General features: G+C 26.2%; 1 pseudogene; it reads left to right on the top strand.

Annotated features, from left to right (window-relative positions):
* Positions 1-4,909: 4,909 nt before the first annotated feature.
* On the top strand, positions 4,910-5,596 carry LOC125386239 (annotated as a pseudogene).
* Positions 5,597-20,403: the final 14,807 nt, after the last annotated feature.

The raw sequence follows: 20,403 nt of genomic DNA, 5'->3' as shown, positions 1-20,403 counted from the left end.
TAGTGAAGGCAATAACAGTGACCATGACGATATGTGCACTTCGATCTCGGAAGATCAGTAGCACTATGCCATTAACACCCGGCAGAGCGAGTTCGCACGTGTTTCGGGGTGACAGTGTGATGAGGCTCAGTGAGAACATGCGATGTGATTCGCATGCATTTCGGGGCGACAGTATGATAAGGCTCAGTGAGAACATGCGATGTGATTCGCATGCATTTCGGGGCGACAGTATGATAAGGCTCAGTGAGAACATGCGATGTGATTCGCATGCATTTCGGGGCGACAGTATGATAAGGCTCAGTGAGAACATGCGATGTGATTCGCATGCATTTCGGGGCGACAGTATGATAAGGCTCAGTGAGAACATGCGATGTGATTCGCATGCATTTCGGGGCGACAGTATGATAAGGCTCAGTGAGAACATGCGGTGTGGTTCGCATGCATTTCGGGGCAACAATATGGTAAAACTCGGTGAAACCGTGGAACAAGGCTCTATGTGCTCACACGATCTAGAAGACCGAGATCCTTTGGAGTGCGAAATCGAAAATGGTCCATCATGCCGTTACGATCCGACTAATAACCTGCAGGATGCAACTATCACCTTGAATACAAACTATAACGCTACTAATTTTCATTATCTTTTATTTCTTTGCTGCCAAACCCCCGAACAGGATTTGTTGCTACACTGGACCCTTGCCTTATTCGAACATCTAGTTAAATTGTGAATAATGTCAATTGTATCGAGTCTAATATTAGGAAACTCAATATTTTAGTTACACACGAGGACGTGTGATAGTCAGAATGGCCGTGTCGGAGATGAAAGAATACTGGAACCTTCCCTTCGGAACTTTGGGAAGACCCCTAGTGTTGTAATTTAGATTTCACCATAGCCGAATTAAGAAACTGTTGTCATTCGATTCGACTGTACTTATTTGAGATTTATGATAGTGAGCTCGGGCTCGAGGCGACAACCAGTCGCCGAACGTAGTCGCGGTCAAGGGATGAACGTTTTGTCTAACGAAGGCATGAAGTAACTCTATAGCTCTCCTTAAAAGAAATACTTAGGACGGGGCACGACGGTAAGCATTTCAACGATTTCTGTCCCGTGGCTCGCCACACGCAGACTCTATTCTTTGAGTAAGATGGTTACCAGATGTCGACGCGTCTCCACAGTACATGTTCAGCTAGCCCGAGGACCTGCTATAAATCTTAAGATCTGTTTAACTAAAGTCCTTCAAACCGACAAACAGTCCTCGTCCCAACTACAAGAAAATAGGAGAAATCTATTTTCCTCACCAACGACGCTTCCTCTTCTCGAACTTTCTCTTAAGGGCGGCTAGCACCCTTCCCTAACCACCAACATGGAAATTGACCAATTAACAGTAACGCCAATTTCCCTCACTTTCCGAATGAAGGCTTCTCTCCACGAATCCGATGATTTCGTGCCCTTGGGCACACCCGTCATAGTTTTCCTCGACAGCGTTACCGTGATGGAGAACCACTCTCCGGTACGATCTCAAAGACGATTCAAGTAACTCTCAGATACGTAGTGATTGCCTCGTGCATTAACATTGAGTACAACTTAGACGCTGAAGAAAAGTAGAGTTCGTCATCCCCTTGACCGCGGATTCGTTAGTGAGCCTAGAATCATTGTCATTAGCTTCTCGAGTATCTAATTATCGCGATTACTTGTCCAATTCCATCATAGTCATATTTGCACTAGTAAGTATCTCCTCTATTGCATAATGATCACGTCTAGCGCCAATAGGGATTCGTTTCACGCCCTCAACCCTAACTCAAATCTTAACGTCAACCCGACATATATATATAAAAAGTAGAAAACTAATAGAATAAATATCTATAATCAAATAGTAAATTTTTATATAAAATATTTTATTTCTAATAAATTTAAATATTAATTTCAATAAATAAATTAAATTTAATTTATTTAACTTCTATTACAAGTTTATTTTTTATTTTAATAGCCTCTTCTAGAATTTATACCCAATGATTATCAATAGAATTTTCTACTATTATTTTAATTAGAATAATTAATATTAAATCAATAAATAAAATTGTCAGGATTTTATATTTTATAATTTCCTCAATTTCAAGTTTAATAACAATTATAATTATCTCCTTTAACTTTACCCAATTAATTATTTTAAAAAACCCTGATATTAATTTAATATTAATAATTTCTATATTTATAAAAATTGGAATATTTCCATTTTGTTTCTGAATAATTTTTATTTATAATAAATCTTCATGAAGACAAATTTTTATTATTTCAACATTTATAAAATTTATTCCTATTTATTTTTTCTCTTCTATTATTTATCTTTCACCAATTATAATCACTTTATTATTTTTAAATAATTTATTTATTTCATTATATACAAATTTAAATTTTTCGATCAAAAAATTATTTGGATGTTCATCAATTTTTAATTCTTTATTATTTATTTTAACAATTTATAGAAATAAAAATTTATTTTTACTATTTATAATTATTTATTTTACTTCATTCCTTAATTTAATTTTAATAATAAAATTTTATAATATTGAAAATTTAAATTTCAATAATATTCCATTAAATTCATATTATATATTAATTTTAATACTATTCATATATTCTTCATTTCCATTATTTATAACATTTATATTAAAATGAGAATTTATTTATACTTTAAATATAAATTATAGAAATAATTTAATTTTTCTTTTCTTATTATCAAGAATATTTATACTTTGAAATTATTTTATTTTATTTAAATTTATAATTTTAAAATTTAAATTTAATAAATTAAATAAAATTAACTTTATTAATTTAAAAAAAAATTCTATAATTGTATTAACAACTTATTCATTTATATTTATATTATTCAATTTAATATAAATTTTATTTTAATCTTTAAATTTGCAATTTAAAATTTTTTTTTAAACTATATTAAATATATATATATATATATATATATATATAATAATAAATTTAAATACAAATTAGTATTAGAAAAATTTTAATTTTCATTAATAAATTTACAATTTATTTCTTTTTCAGACATAATACTTATATTTAAAATTTTAAAGATTTTAAGTTAATTTAAAAACTATTAATCTTCAAAATTAAAAATATATAATAATAATTTATAAATCTTAATTAAAAAATGATTAATATCAACTAATCATAAAAATATTGGAATATTATACTTTATTTTTGCTATATGATCAGGAATAATTGGTTCATCTATAAGATTATTAATTCGAATAGAATTAAGACATCCAGGTATATGAATTAATAATGATCAAATTTATAATTCTTTAGTAACAAGACATGCATTTTTAATAATTTTTTTTATAGTTATACCTTTTATAATTGGTGGATTTGGAAATTATCTAATTCCATTAATATTAGGATCCCCAGATATAGCTTTTCCTCGAATAAATAATATTAGATTTTGACTTCTACCTCCATCATTATTCATATTATTATTAAGAAATATATTTACACCTAATGTAGGTACAGGATGAACTGTATATCCTCCTTTATCTTCTTATTTATTTCATTCATCACCTTCAATTGATATTGCAATTTTTTCTTTACATATATCAGGAATCTCTTCAATTATTGGATCATTAAATTTTATCGTTACTATTTTATTAATAAAAAATTTTTCATTAAATTATGATCAAATTAATTTATTTTCATGATCAGTATGTATTACAGTAATTTTATTAATTCTATCTTTACCAGTATTAGCCGGTGCAATTACTATATTATTATTTGATCGAAATTTTAATACTTCATTTTTTGATCCAATAGGAGGAGGAGATCCAATCCTTTATCAACATTTATTTTGATTTTTTGGTCACCCAGAAGTATATATTCTAATTTTACCAGGATTTGGATTAATCTCTCAAATTATTATAAATGAAAGAGGTAAAAAAGAAACCTTTGGAAATTTAAGAATAATTTATGCTATATTAGGAATTGGATTTTTAGGTTTTATTGTTTGGGCTCATCATATATTTACTGTAGGATTAGACGTTGATACACGAGCATATTTTACATCAGCTACAATAATTATTGCCGTACCTACAGGAATTAAAGTTTTTAGATGATTAGCATTGAGGATTAACTGGTGTAATACTTTCTAATTCATCAATCGATATTATTTTACATGATACATACTATGTAGTAGGTCATTTTCACTATGTTTTATCAATAGGAGCAGTTTTTGCTATTATTTCAAGAATTATTCATTGATTCCCAATAATTACAGGTTTAATAATAAATCAAAAATGATTAAAAATTCAATTTATTATAATATTTATTGGTGTAAATATAACATTCTTTCCTCAACATTTCTTAGGATTAATATCCATACCTCGACGATACTCAGATTATCCAGATTCATATTATTGTTGAAACTTAATCTCTTCAATTGGAGCAATAATTTCAATAAATAGAATATTATTTTTAATTTTTATTATTTTTGAAAGATTAATTTCTAAACGATTAATTTTATTTAAATTTCATCAATCATCACTTGAATGATTAAACAATTATCCTCCTTATGATCACTCATTAATTGAAATTCCATTAATTTCAAAAAATAAAGTTAAAAATATTTTCAATAAATAAACTACCTTTTTAATATAAATTTTACATTTAATATAATATTAATATTGCAAATTAATGCCTTGAATTTAAAATTCAAATATAAAGATTATTTTTCTTTTATTAATATAAATATTTAATATAATATTAATATGGCAGATTAGTGCTTTGAATTTAAAATTCAACTATAAAGATTATTTTTCTTTTATTAATATAAATATTTAATAAATCAATATTTTGAATTGAATTGAAAATTCAAATAAATTTTATTAATTATTAAAAATTTCTACATGAAACATATTTTTATTTCAAGATTCAAATTCTTTTTATTCTGATAATCTTATTTCATTTCATAATTTAACAATAATAATAATAATAATAATTATTACTTTAACTATATTTTTCATTATAGATTTTTCAATAAATAATTTTTTAAATTTAAATCTTTTAAAAAATCATACTATTGAAATTATTTGAACTTTAACTCCCATAATTATTTTAATAATTATTTGTTTCCCATCTTTAAAAATTTTATATTATATTGATGAAATTATAAATCCTTATTTTTCAATCAAATCTATTGGTCATCAATGATATTGATCTTATGAATATCCAGAATTTAATAATTATGAATTTGATTCATATATATTAAATTATGAATCAATAAATCAATTTCGACTTTTAGAAACTGATAATCGATTAATTATTCCATTTAAAATTTCAATACGTATAATTGTATCTTCTTCAGATGTAATTCACTCATGAACAATTCCTTCATTAGGAATTAAAGTTGATGCAATTCCTGGACGAATTAATCAATTAAATTTATTTTGTATTCGTCCAGGAATTTATTTTGGTCAATGTTCTGAAATTTGTGGAATAAATCATAGTTTTATACCAATTATATTAGAAAGAACCTCTTATGAAATATTTTTAAATTGAATTAAAAAAAAAATAATATGAAAAATTAGTTAAATTAAATAACATTAGATTGTCATTCTAAAATTAATAACTCAAATCATTATTTTTCTATCATTAGATGTCTGAAATTAAGAATTGATCTTTTAAATCAATAATAGTAATTTAAATTTACTTCTAATGAATTCCACAAATAATACCTATTAACTGATTTATAATTTTTTTATTATGTATAATTTGTTTAATTTCAATTATAATTTTATTAAATTCTTTATTACTAAATTTTAAAATTAAAAATTTAAAAAAAAAAAATATTTATAAAAAATGAAAATGATTATGATAAATTTATTTGAAACTTTTGATCCATCAATTAATAATTATTTTCAATTAAACTGAATCTTTATATTTACTCCAACCATTATTTTTCCTAATATATATTGATTAATTCCTTCACGAATTATAATAATTTTTAAATTATTTATTAAATATTTATTTAATGAATATAAAATAATTATATCAAATAAATATATTATAAATATTGTTATATTTTTAAGAATTATAATTTATATTATATTACTAAACTTATTTAGATTAATTCCTTATATTTTTACATCAACAAGACATTTATTATTTAATTTATCAATATCTTTATCTTTATGAATAAGATTTATAATTTACTCTATTATTAATTTCCCAATTAAAACTTTAAGACATTTAGTTCCATTAAATTCACCAAAATTTTTAATAAATTTTATAGTAATTATTGAATTAATTAGATTAATTATTCGACCTTGAACTTTATCAATTCGTTTATCAGCTAATTTAATCTCAGGTCATTTAATTTTAATTTTATTAAGAAATTTTATAATAAATTTTCTATTATTATCTCCAATTACATTAATAATTCAAAATATACTATTAACTTTAGAAATTTCTATAGCTTTAATTCAAGCTTATGTATTTTCAATTTTATTAACATTATATTTTTCAGAATCTAATTAAATGAAAAAAAATTTTCCATTTCACATAGTTACTATTAGTCCTTGACCAATTATTTCATCAATAAATTTATTAAATTTAATATTAAGAATTATTTTATGAATTTATTTAAATAATTTAATATTAATAATTATTAATTTAATTATATTAATTTTAGTATCTCTTATATGATTTCGAGATATTATTCGAGAAAGAACATTTCAAGGTATACATTCATTATCAGTCATTTCAATAATAAAATTCAGAATAATTATATTCATTATCTCTGAATTATTTTTTTTTATTTCATTTTTTTGAACTTTTTTTCACAATTCAATTTCTCCTTCAATTGAAATTAATTTTTCTTGACCTCCTTCAATAATCAAATTCTTTAATCCATTTGAAATTCCTTTATTAAACTCTATTATTTTAATTACATCAGGTTTCACTGTTACATTAAGACATTATAATTTATTAAATAATAAATATAAATCAAGAATAACAAATTTATTATCTACAATTATATTAGGATTTTATTTTAATATAATACAAATATTTGAATATTATAATTCATTTTTCTGTATTAATGATAGAATTTTTGGATCAATCTTTTATTTATCAACCGGATTCCATGGGATTCATGTTCTTATTGGTACACTAATACTTCTATATTCTTTTATTCGAATATATAAAAATCATTTCTCTTCAATTCATCATATTAATTTTGAATTTTCAATTTGATATTGACATTTTGTAGATGTAATTTGATTATTTATTTATATATTTTATTATATTTTAATAAATTAAATTTTTTATTTTAATATTTATTTATAGTTTAAATAAATATATAGTATAATTATTACAATTAATTTCCAATTAAAAAATTTAAGATAACTTAATATATTTAATTAATATTATAATCTTCTATATAATAACTTTAATTATTATTTTTGTTATTTTATTTTTAAACAAATTTTTATCTATAATTAAAAAAATAAATTTTGAAAAAAACCTTCCATATGAATGTGGATTTAATCCTATTACAAAAACAAACTTACCTTTTTCTCTTCCATTTTATTTAATTTCATTAACATTTATAATCTTTGATATTGAAATTATTTTATTAATGCCATTAATTTCATTTATTAAAACTTTAAATTATATATATATATATATTATAATAATTTTTTTCTTTATTATATTAATTTACTCATTAATTATAGAATGATTTTGTAATTATTTAAATTGAATATATTAAATATTTATTTATTAATTTAATTAGATATTATATAAGGATTTTTTATAAAATCTATATTTAAGTCGAAATTAAAAGTAAAATATTTTACTTCTTATATATATATATATATATGTCGGGTTGGCGTTACGATTAGAGTTAGGGTTAAGGGCGTAAACGAATTCCTATTGACACTAGACGTGATCACTATGCAATAGAGGAGATATTTACTAGTGCAAACATGACCATGTTGGAATTGGACAAGTAATCGCGATAAATTGATACTCGAGAAGCTAATGACAATGATCCTAGGCTCAATAACGAATCCACGGTCAACGGGATGACGAACTCTACGCTTCTTTAGCGTCTAAGTTGTACTCAATGTTAATGCGTGGGGCAATCACTACGTATCCGAGAGTTACTTGAATCGTCGTCGAGATCGTACCGGAGAGTGACTCTCCGTCTCGACGATGCCGTCGAGGAAAACTATAATGGGTGGGTCTAAGGACATGAGATCCTCGGATTCGTCAAAGAAAGCTTTCGTTCCAAAGGTGAGGGAAATTAGCGCTATTGCTAATTGGTCGATCTCCATATCGGCGTTTTGAAAGAGATGCTGGCCGCCCTTGAGGGGAGGTTGTTGACGGGGGGCAACGCTCGTGGAGGATAGGTTTCTCCTATCTTCCCGTAGTTGCAACAAAGTCTATTTGACGGACTTCGCTTGACTAAATCTTAAGATCTATAGCGGGTCCTCACGTTAGCTAAACATACGCCACAAAGGCATGCCGACACCCGGCGATCATCTTACTCGGAGGACGAAATCTGCGTGTGGCGGGCCGCGGGATAGAAACTATTGAAGTATTTACTGCCACGTGTCGCTACGACTATTTCTTTTAAGGAGAGGAATAGAGTTACTCTGTGCCTTTGTTAGATAAAACGTTCATCCCTTTGACCGCGGCTACGTTCGGCGACTGATTGTCGCCTCGAGCCCAAGCTCATGATCATAAATCTCGAACAATCGGAGCGGCATTTGTTTAATCTAAGTTACAGAGTTGCGGTGTTCCCGCGAATCCAAGGAGGAGCTCCGGCGTTCTTTCATCTCCGACACGGCCATTCTGACTATCACACGTCCTCGGGTGTAGCTACAATATTGAGTTTTCTTAACGTTAGTCTCGGTACAATTAACATTGTTTAAAATTTAACTTAATGTCTAAATAAGCTGAGGGTCCAGTGTAACAACAAAGTTTTGTTCGGGGGTTTGACAACAAAAGGAATAGAAGAGAACATGAATTAGTAACGTTGTAATTAGTATCGGAAGTGCTAGTTGCATCCTGTGGGTTATCAGTCGGGTCATAACGGCAAAATGGACCAGTCTCGATTTCGTACCCCAATGGATCTCGTTTTTCTAGATCGCACGACCGCACCAAACTTCGTAACACTGTAGCTCATGGTGCGCGTGAACACATCACTTGCCCCTTAGTCGAGCTTCATAACACTATAGCTCATGGTGCGCGTGAACACATCACTTGCCCCTTTACCGAGCTTCACAACTCTATAGCTCATGGTGCGCGTGAACACATCACTTGCCCCTTTACCGAGCTTCATAACGTACTCCGTAAGGTGCTACGGTCTTTGTGCTAAGGATCTTCCGAGATCGAGGCACTCATGTCGTCGTGGTCACTGTTATTGCCGTCACTACCGACGTCCAACTCAGCGGGAACGCGACTGTCCGGCATTTTTCTTAATCTGTCGTGACTGTCTTTATACGATCGTTTGCCGTCTAGCGTTTTTAGAATATATCTATCTCCTTCCAAAATCTCGGTTATTACAAATGGACCCTTGAATTTCGGCTCTAGCTTGGTTTGGTTTCTTTCCTCGTTCTTGCGTAGTACGAAGTCGCCGAGGTTAAACCTAACCACTTTAGCTTTGTTCCTATCAAATCTTTCTTTGTCGTATTGGGCGTTACTTTCTATGTTCTGTACGGCCTGCTGCCTTACATCGGAGATATCGACTTCTTTTTCTTCGATATTGTCGGGTAGCAATAGGTCATACGGTCTCGCCGATCTACCGATTAGTAGTTGTAAAGGACTCGAATTGGTCACGCGGTTGACGGTGCAGTTCAACGCTAGCTGCATTTCCCCAATCGCGTCTTGCCACGGCCGCCCGGTCGTTTCTACTGTCGTGAACGTATTTTCAATGTACGCATAACACGCTCTACCTGTCTATTGGCTCTATCATCGGTCGCTATCGAGTGAACTTTAATTCGTTTGCTTTCACAGAATTCTCGAAATTCATTACCCTTAGGACATCTTTCCTGATCTGCTACTATCCGGCAGGGACTTCCGAATAAAATATAGCGGGTTTAAGCGCTTTAATGGTGTTACGGAAATCTATCTTACGAGTACGATGCAGGTATACGAATTTAGTGAACACATCGATCAAAACAATGACGTACTCCTTTGAATCGCTTTTACCACTCAACTTGCCTGTTATGTCCATGTGGACCGTATGCCAGGGTATGCTGGTCTTAGGTATAGGATGTAGTTCGGCTTGTATCTTACCTGAACTAGCTTTCGAAACTTGACAAGCATGACAGTTCTCAATGAATCGGCGAACGTACTTCGCCATCCCTTCGAACCAGTAATACTCGTACAGTCTCTCGAGCGTTTTCTCCCAACCCAAGTGCATAATTGACTGGTGCACATGGTTAATAACAGACTATCTAAAACCTCTTAGGACTATAGGTAAACAGAGAGTCCTGCCTTTTCTTTGTATCCTACGGTAAAGAGTATCGGACCGTAATTCGTATGTATTCGCGATGTCTTCCGCGAGCTCATCGTTTTGCAATTTCTTGACGATTCCCAAGGTTTGAGAATCACGACGTTGTTCGACTAGTAGCCAGTATTCCGATATTTCGGCCAGATTGATTTCTTTCTCCGCAATTTTATCAATTTTACGGTGGTCTAAATCTACGGGGTTTCGCGAGAAGAAATCTACGTGGGCTGTCCGTTTACTTTCCAGATACATAATGTCAAAAAACAAAAGTCTGCAAGTAGGCCCATCACCGATGGTCCCTGTCATTTAAATGTACTTTATTACTCGACGCTTTCGACGAGTCGCAATCCGTGACGACAAGAAATTCCCATCCATGTAGATAGTGACGGAAACGCTCGACTGCGTTTACAACTGCTAACGTCTCTAGTTCGTAGGAATTATACCTAGATTCTGTGAGGGTAGTTCTTTTGCTGTAATACTCTATTGCTTTGCCTTTACCTTCGACTTGATGCGTCAAAATCGCCCCGTAACTCTCCGAGCTAGCGTCAGTATGTAGTTCTATCGGGTAATTGGGGTCGAATATCATTAACACCGGCGCGTCGGTCAGGGCGGAAACTGCCTGTTGTCTTATTTTCTCGTGCCTATCTGTCCAAGTTATATTTCTGTTATTTGAGATGAGCGCATACAGGGGTTTCATCACCTGTGAGAATTTAGGGATGAACTTTCGGAAGTACGAAGCTAACCCTATGAACTGCCTGGACTGTGTGACGGCTGTTGGCACAGGTAAAGAGCTTAAGGTGTGTATTTTACCCGGGTTCGGACGAACTTCTTCGTTATGAATTACATATCTCAAATAGAGCACCGATGTCTTTAGAAAAGGAACAGTTCGCAATGTTAACAGAGAATCCTGCTTTTACGAGGGTATCTAATACGGTGTTCAATCTTCCTAAAGCTTGATCTATCGAGTCGGCAATAATTAGAACGTTATCGAAATAAATAACAACGTACGAATGAGCGAGGTTGCCTAGGGCCTTGCGAATGGCCCTCCGAAAGACGGACGGCGCAATTTTTTCAGTTCAACGGCATCGTTATCTACTCATATTGTCTGTCGGGAGTAACGAACGCTGTATACTCCGCTGAATTAGGATAAGTAGGAATTTGGTGAAACCCGCTGGCCATATCCAGGCTAATAAAATATCTCGCCTCTTGCAATCTCGCGACTTGATCCGCAATAAGGAGTAAAGGGTACCGATCCGCGACGGTACTTTGATTTAGTTCTCGGGGATCCACTCGTAATATATCTGAGCCGCTTTTCTCTTCACGAGTTACGTAGGGCTCGCGAATGGCGAATTACTAGGCCTTATGTTCTTTGCTTTAATTAAAACGCTTATTTTCTCACGTACCGCTCTTCGGTCCTCCTCACTAAATCTATAAGGACTTCCTCATACGGTGATGTTAGGATCAATTAATCGTATTTCTAACCAGCCTGTATTTACGCGAATACGTAGGGAATCCGTAACGAATGAATCTTTGAATTTGTCGAGAAGAGAAATTGATCGACTTTTATTATTACCATGTACATCAGTTTCAGCTTCATTAACGACAATCTCGTTTGCAGTGGTTTCATTACAGACATTAATTGTTTTTGTTTTACACATAGCGAGGCTATTTTGTGTAATGTTACGTCAAAACCCAGACTTAGAGTTCCGCAACTAATCGCGATATCATATTTTAGATAACTATCAGCAAGGACATGAGAAATTATCTTCGATGTAAAAATCATTAATACACACGATGAACAAATGGGAGGCGTATGTTTAATACAAGTATTTCCTGCCCCTCGCATTACTAATATGTCAGTCATTCTTTTGCCAGAAATCTCGAGGCCACGGACTCTTTAATTAGTGAACGCTCGGCTCCCGAATCGGAGTAAAATGGAAACGACTCACCCAGATGACTTGATCTACCCGATGATGCTTCCAGTACGTAGAAGTCGACTCGCCACTCGTTATTGAAATTATGGTTTTCTTTCATAATCAGGTTGACAGTTGCGCCCCGTGCAGCGGGGTCGGAACGTGCGATTTTAAGGGTTAAAACGTGGTAGCGAAAACTTGTTAGGTTTCACACTCGATTTTGCACTAGCGACTGGGTTACTCGCGCACGATGGTCGTAAGTTCTAACACTGTTATAATCGGCACTGATCCCACTTCTGATGTCGGGTTGGCGTTACGATTAGAGTTAGGGTTAAGGGCGTAAACGAATTCCTATTGACACTAGACGTGATCACTATGCAATAGAGGAGATATTTACTAGTGCAAACATGACCATGTTGGAATTGGACAAGTAATCGCGATAAATTGATACTCGAGAAGCTAATGACAATGATCCTAGGCTCAATAACGAATCCACGGTCAACGGGATGACGAACTCTACGCTTCTTTAGCGTCTAAGTTGTACTCAATGTTAATGCGTGGGGCAATCACTACGTATCCGAGAGTTACTTGAATCGTCGTCGAGATCGTACCGGAGAGTGACTCTCCGTCTCGACGATGCCGTCGAGGAAAACTATAATGGGTGGGTCTAAGGACATGAGATCCTCGGATTCGTCAAAGAAAGCTTTCGTTCCAAAGGTGAGGGAAATTAGCGCTATTGCTAATTGGTCGATCTCCATATCGGCGTTTTGAAAGAGATGCTGGCCGCCCTTGAGGGGAGGTTGTTGACGGGGGGCAACGCTCGTGGAGGATAGGTTTCTCCTATCTTCCCGTAGTTGCAACAAAGTCTATTTGACGGACTTCGCTTGACTAAATCTTAAGATCTATAGCGGGTCCTCACGTTAGCTAAACATACGCCACAAAGGCATGCCGACACCCGGCGATCATCTTACTCGGAGGACGAAATCTGCGTGTGGCGGGCCGCGGGATAGAAACTATTGAAGTATTTACTGCCACGTGTCGCTACGACTATTTCTTTTAAGGAGAGGAATAGAGTTACTCTGTGCCTTTGTTAGATAAAACGTTCATCCCTTTGACCGCGGCTACGTTCGGCGACTGATTGTCGCCTCGAGCCCAAGCTCATGATCATAAATCTGGAACAATCGGAGCGGCATTTGTTTAATCTAAGTTACAGAGTTGCGGTGTTCCCGCGAATCCAAGGAGGAGCTCCGGCGTTCTTTCATCTCCGACATATATATATATATATATATATATAATTTTAAATTAAAGCCAAAAAGAGGCATTTTATTGTTAATAAAATCATTGAATTTAAATATTCTAATTTATATTTATAAAATTTATATAGTTTTATATAAAACATTATATTTTCAATATAAAATTATTAATAATAAATAATTAATTATAAATAGAAATAAATTTATAAAGCTTCTAACTTTAATTTAGATATTAAATTATCATTATTTCTATATATATATATATATATATATATATATATATATTAATTAATTTATTTATTTATCTATTTAAAAATTAATCAATTTCCTTAATATTTTCAATATTATGCTCTAAATATAAGCTATTTAAACTCTTAATTATATTCTCTAAAATTTTTAAAATTTATCTACATAATTATATATATATATATATATATATATATATATATATATATTAATTATATAATAAAATTAATATTAATAAATAAATATACATTAATAATATATAAAAAATTTTTAATCTATAATTTATTTCAAATAAATAACAAAAAAAATCTATAATTTTTCCTGTAAATTTTTCAATTACCCCTTTCTCAAAATAAATTTCATAAAAAACCAATCAATATATTAAATAATTTAATATAAACTTATAAAAAAAATCTATTATAAAAAAACTTTTAATTAATAAAATAACTTTACTTAAAAAATTTGTATTAAACATTAATAATGAAAATATAAATCCTAAAAACATTATTTTAAATACAAAATATTTAAAAATATAAAATAAATTTACCCTAATATGAAAAAAAAAAAATTAAATACAAATTTTCTAATAAATAATATAATTAATAAAATTAATATTATATAATTTATTATAATGTTATCTTCATCTAAATAAATTAAATTTATTATAAAACTATTTATTATTAAAATAAATATTAAACGAAAAGAATAAGATACAGTAAAAATTGTTCCAATAATTAAATTTAATAATCTAAAAATCCTTATTTTATTTAAAAAATAATACTCAACAATTAAATCTTTTGAGTAAAATCCAACTAAAAATGGAAATCCACATAATATTATTAATGAAAATATTATTAATAACCCTTTTATTGGATATAAATAATATATTCCAGAATAAAATCGAAAATTTTGAATTCCTCTTATATAATGAATTAAACTACCTACACATATAAATATTATAGATTTAAAAAAAGCATGAATAAATAGATGTAAAAATGTCAAATTTACTATTCCTAATGAATAAATTCTTATTATAAATCCTAATTGACTTAATGTTGATAAAGCAATAATCTTTTTAAAATCTATTTCAAAATTTGCTATTACACCTGATATAAATATTGTTATTCTTGAAATTACTAAAATATATTCCTTATATTTTAAATCAATTAATATTTCATAATTAATTAATAAATAAATTCCAGCAGTTACTAATGTAGAAGAATGAACTAAAGAAGAAACAGGTGTTGGAGCTATTATCGCAGCAGGTAATCAAATTATAAATATTAATTGTGCACTTTTTCTAAATACTATAATTAAAAATATTATCAAAATTAATAAATTTATATTATATAAAATTAAATTTCATCTACCAAAAATTATTATAAAAGAGATAATTATTAATAATCTTGAATCTCCTAACCGATTTAAAATTACAGTTAATATTCCCGAATTAAAAGCTAAATTCTTTTGATAATAAATAATTAAACAATAAGAAATTAATCCTAAACCATCTCATCCTAATAATAAAGTTAATATATTAGGTCTTAAAATTAAAAAAATTATTGATAATAAAAACAATATTATTAAATAATAAAAACGTTTAATTAAATATTTATTATTTAAATTTATATAACTTACCCTATACAATAAAATTATTGAACAAATTAATATAACTAAAAATATAAATATTAATAATTTAAATCTAATTACTACAATTAAATTTATTTTTATTGAATCTAAATTATAAATTATTCATTCATAAATAAATAATTTATTGATAAATAAAATATAAAGCCCAAAAAATATAAAAATTAAACTTATTATAATCAATATAATTCCAAAAACAACTATTTTTAAAATGATTTAAAATACTTACTTTATATTTATATATCATTGAAACCACAATTCAATATTTTTATTAAACTATTTAAATAAAAAAATAATTTAAAAATAAATAAATTTAAAGGTAATAAATGTAAAATTAAAACTAAATAATTCAATAAACTTCTATTTATTAAATTAAAATTAAAATCATAAATTTTTCCAAATTGAATAAAACTATATAAATAAATTGAATATATAAATCTAAATAAACAATAAAAAAATAAAAATATAAATAAATATTTATATCAAGAAATCAATCTTATTAATAAAAAAATTTCTCTTACTATATTCAAAGAAATTGGAGCTCCTGAATTATAAACACATATTATAAATCATATTATTGATATTGAAGGTATTAAATTAATTAGCCCTTTATTTACAAAAATAATTCGTCTATTAGTTTGTTTATAAATCTCATTAACTAAATAAAATAATCCTGAAGAAACTAATCCATGAGAAATTATTATTAATAATCCCCCTAATAAACCAATTATTGAGCCTCTTAATATTCCTATAGATATAATTCCTATATGAATTACTGAAGATAAAGCAATAATTAATTTTATATCAAACTGAAATAAACATATTATTCTTAAAATCAATATCCCAAATAAATTAATTATAATTAAATAATATGATAAACTAATAAATCTATTCTTAAAAATTAAAATTAATCGTAATATCCCATATCTTCCTAACTTTAATATTACTGAAGCTAAAATTATTGACCTAAAAAAAGAAGCTTCTACATGTGCTTTAATTAATCATCCATGAAATATATATATTGGAATTTTAATTAAAAAAGATATTAATAAATAAATAAAATTAAAATAATCAAATTTAAATTTATTAATTTCTAATATAAAAAAATTTATTCTACCACTTCTTTCTAATATTTTAAAAATCAAATATAATATCGGTAAAGAAAATACTAAAGTATAAAATATCAAATAAAATGCAGCTAAAATTCGATCTTCTCTATACCCTCATTCCATTACTATATAAAAAATTAATAACAACCTAGATTCATATATAAAATAAAATAATAATAAATCCATAACTATAAAATTCAATAATATTAAAAAAAATAAAATCAAATTTAGTATAAAACAATTCTTTTTTATTTCATTAAAATTTAAAAAAATTATACCAAATACTCAAATTATTATTAAAATTAAATAATTTGAATAATAATTATTTCCTAAACCTATAGAAATATTTATTCATTTAATTCATCTAATATTTTTTAAAAAATATAATCTTATTAATAATATCAAATTTCCTAAAATATAAAAATTAATATAATTTATTAAAAATATTACAACTAATAAAATCAAAATTTCATTCATTAAATTAAATTTACAAAATTAATTTTCTGATGACCATATTCATAATTTATTCTAACTAATAAAGATAATCCTAATACTCTTTCACATACAGAATAAATTAAATAAATTAAATATAAAAATCCATTATAATCTATTAATAATAAATAAAATAAAATTATTGCAATTAAATATTCAATTCCAATTAAAAATCTTAAAAAATAAATTCTATAGTTTAATAAAACAATTAATATTAAAAACACTATATTAAAAATTAAATAATCTAAAATAAATTCAATATTATTATTATTATTAATATATATATATATATATATATATATATATATATATATATATATAAATATTAAAAATAATATTAAATTTCAAAAAAATTCTTTTAAAAATATCAATAATCCCCAAAATTATTATTTTAATTAAACTATTTTTTGTAATTTAAATTAAATGTTTTATAGTTTAATAAAAACTTTAATTTTGTAAATTAAAAATTTAATTATAATATTAATATAACAAAACATAAAAAAATAAAAAATGAAAACTTTATTAATTCTTAACCTTATAATATACATAAATTTAAATATTAATTTAATATTAATTATTTATTATTTTTATATAAATATCTTCAATTCACCTTTAAAACAATTAATTTATTTAATTTTATATATTATTTATATAACTTTTAATACTTTAATTTTAAAACAAAATTTTTCAATAAATCTTTATATTTTAATAATTATTTTTATTAGAGGAATTTTAATTATATTTTCTTATTTTATTAGATTAATTAATAAAATAAAAAAAAAAATAATACTTATAAAATATTAATTTTAAATTCATTTATTTTATTAATTATAATTTTTCAAATTTATCAAATAAAAATTATTCTTAAATATTTAAATTTTAATTTTTATAAAAATAATAAATTTAAAATTATTAAAAATTTATATTATAAACCAAATCATTTAATTTTATTAATAATTATTATTTTCTTAATCCTAATATTATTCATTATAACAAAAATCTGTTATATTAAAAATAAAAATTTACGAACAAAAAAATGAAAAAAATAATTTCTATAATTTATAAAACTCATATATTAAATCTACCTATATCATTTATTAATTTACCAACTCCAATTAATATTAATTATATATGAAATTTTGGCTCAATTCTAGGAATATTTTTAATAATTCAAATTATTTCAGGATTATTTTTATCTATACACTATTGTCCAAATATTAATATTGCTTTCCACAGAATTTCAAATATTATAAAAGATATAAATTCAGGATGATTAATCCGTTTAATTCATATAAACGGAGCTTCATTTTATTTTTTAATTATATATTTTCATATTGCACGAAATTTGTTTTATTATTCATTTAAATTAATTCAAGTTTGATCAATTGGTGTATCAATTTTATTTTTATCAATAGCAACAGCATTTTTAGGTTATGTTTTACCATGAGGACAAATATCATTTTGAGGTGCAATAGTAATCACAAATTTAATTTCAGCAATTCCATACATTGGCCAATTTACTGTTGAATGAATTTGAGGAGGATTTTCAATCAATAATGATACATTAAATCGATTTTATTCATTTCATTTTATTTTACCATTTATTATTTTATTAATAGTATTTATACATTTAATAATTTTACACATTACAGGTTCTTCAAACCCTATCCATTCAAAAATAAATATTTATAAAATCAATTTCCATCCATATTTCACTATTAAAGATTTAATTACTATTATTTTTACATTTTCAATATTTATATTAATTAATTTACAATTACCTTTTATATTAGGAGATCCTGATAATTTTAAAATAGCAAATCCTATAATTACACCAATTCATATTAAACCTGAATGATATTTCTTATTTGCATATTCAATTTTACGAACAATTCCTAATAAATTAGGAGGTGTAATTATATTATTTATATCTATTTTTATTTTATATATTATCCCTTTAATTAATATTAATAAATTAAAAAATAATAAATTCTACTTTATTAATAAATTTATATATTGATGATTTATTAACATTTTTATTATATTAACTTGATTAGGTAGACAAATAATTGAATATCCTTACACCAACTTAAATATATTATTTACTTCTATATATTTTTTATATATAATTTTATCATTTTATATAAATAATATATGAGATTTAATTTTAAAAAATTAGTTAATGAACTTGAACAAGTTTATGATTTGAAATCATATTATAGAAATAAAATTTTCTATTAACTTAATTAATTTACTTTTAATATATTAATCCTTATAAATATATTTATAAATTCAAAATTTATTAATTAACTAATTTTTAATATTAAAAATAATTAAATTTAATTAATTATATATATATATATATATATAATAAATTAAATTCCTTATTTTATTAAAACTTTAATAAAACAAAAATTCTATTAATTTTTAATATTTACAAAATTTACAATATAATCAATTAATAAATTATCTTATTAATCAATAATTTAATATAATTATTTCTTTTATTAAATAAATTAAAAAACAATATAATAAAATTAACATTAATAATTCAAGTCAACACACTTTTATTAAAATATCATATCGAATTCGTGGTAATACCCCTCGAATTATAATTAAAAAAATTAAATGAAATATAAAAATTAATAAAAAATATAAAGATCAATTATTAAAACCATAAAATATTACAGTTAAAATTATTCTAATAAATATAATATTTATATACTCTGACAAAAAAATTAATACAAACAAACTTCTAAAATACTCAAGATTAAAACCAGAAACCAACTCAGATTCTCCTTCAATTAAATCAAATGGAACTCGATTTAAATCAATTAATACTCTAACTATAAAAATTAAATATAAAGGATATAAAAAAAATATAAAACTAACATTTTTCTGAAATTTTGAAAATCTTAAAAATGAATAATCTTCAATTATAAGTATTAAAATAAAAAACATTATAAATAATAAAATTTCAAATGAAATTATTTGAGAAACTGCACGTAATGATCCTAAAATTGAATAATTACATATTGACACTCAACCAATTATTATAACTGGATAAACTATAAATCTTAAAATTAATATTAAATAAATAATTCTAAAATCAATAAAATAAAAATTATTAATTCAAGGATAAACTAATCATAAAATTAATGATAAAAAAAATATAATTATTGGACTATATAAATATCTTATATTAACTCTTAAATAAAAA

The sequence above is a fragment of the Bombus terrestris genome, chromosome 13 (genome assembly GCF_910591885.1).
Source record: "Bombus terrestris chromosome 13, iyBomTerr1.2, whole genome shotgun sequence".
Classification (NCBI taxonomy): domain Eukaryota; kingdom Metazoa; phylum Arthropoda; class Insecta; order Hymenoptera; family Apidae; genus Bombus; species Bombus terrestris.
The sequence above is the reverse complement of the archived record's forward strand: the minus strand, read 5'-3'. Positions and strand labels throughout refer to the sequence as shown.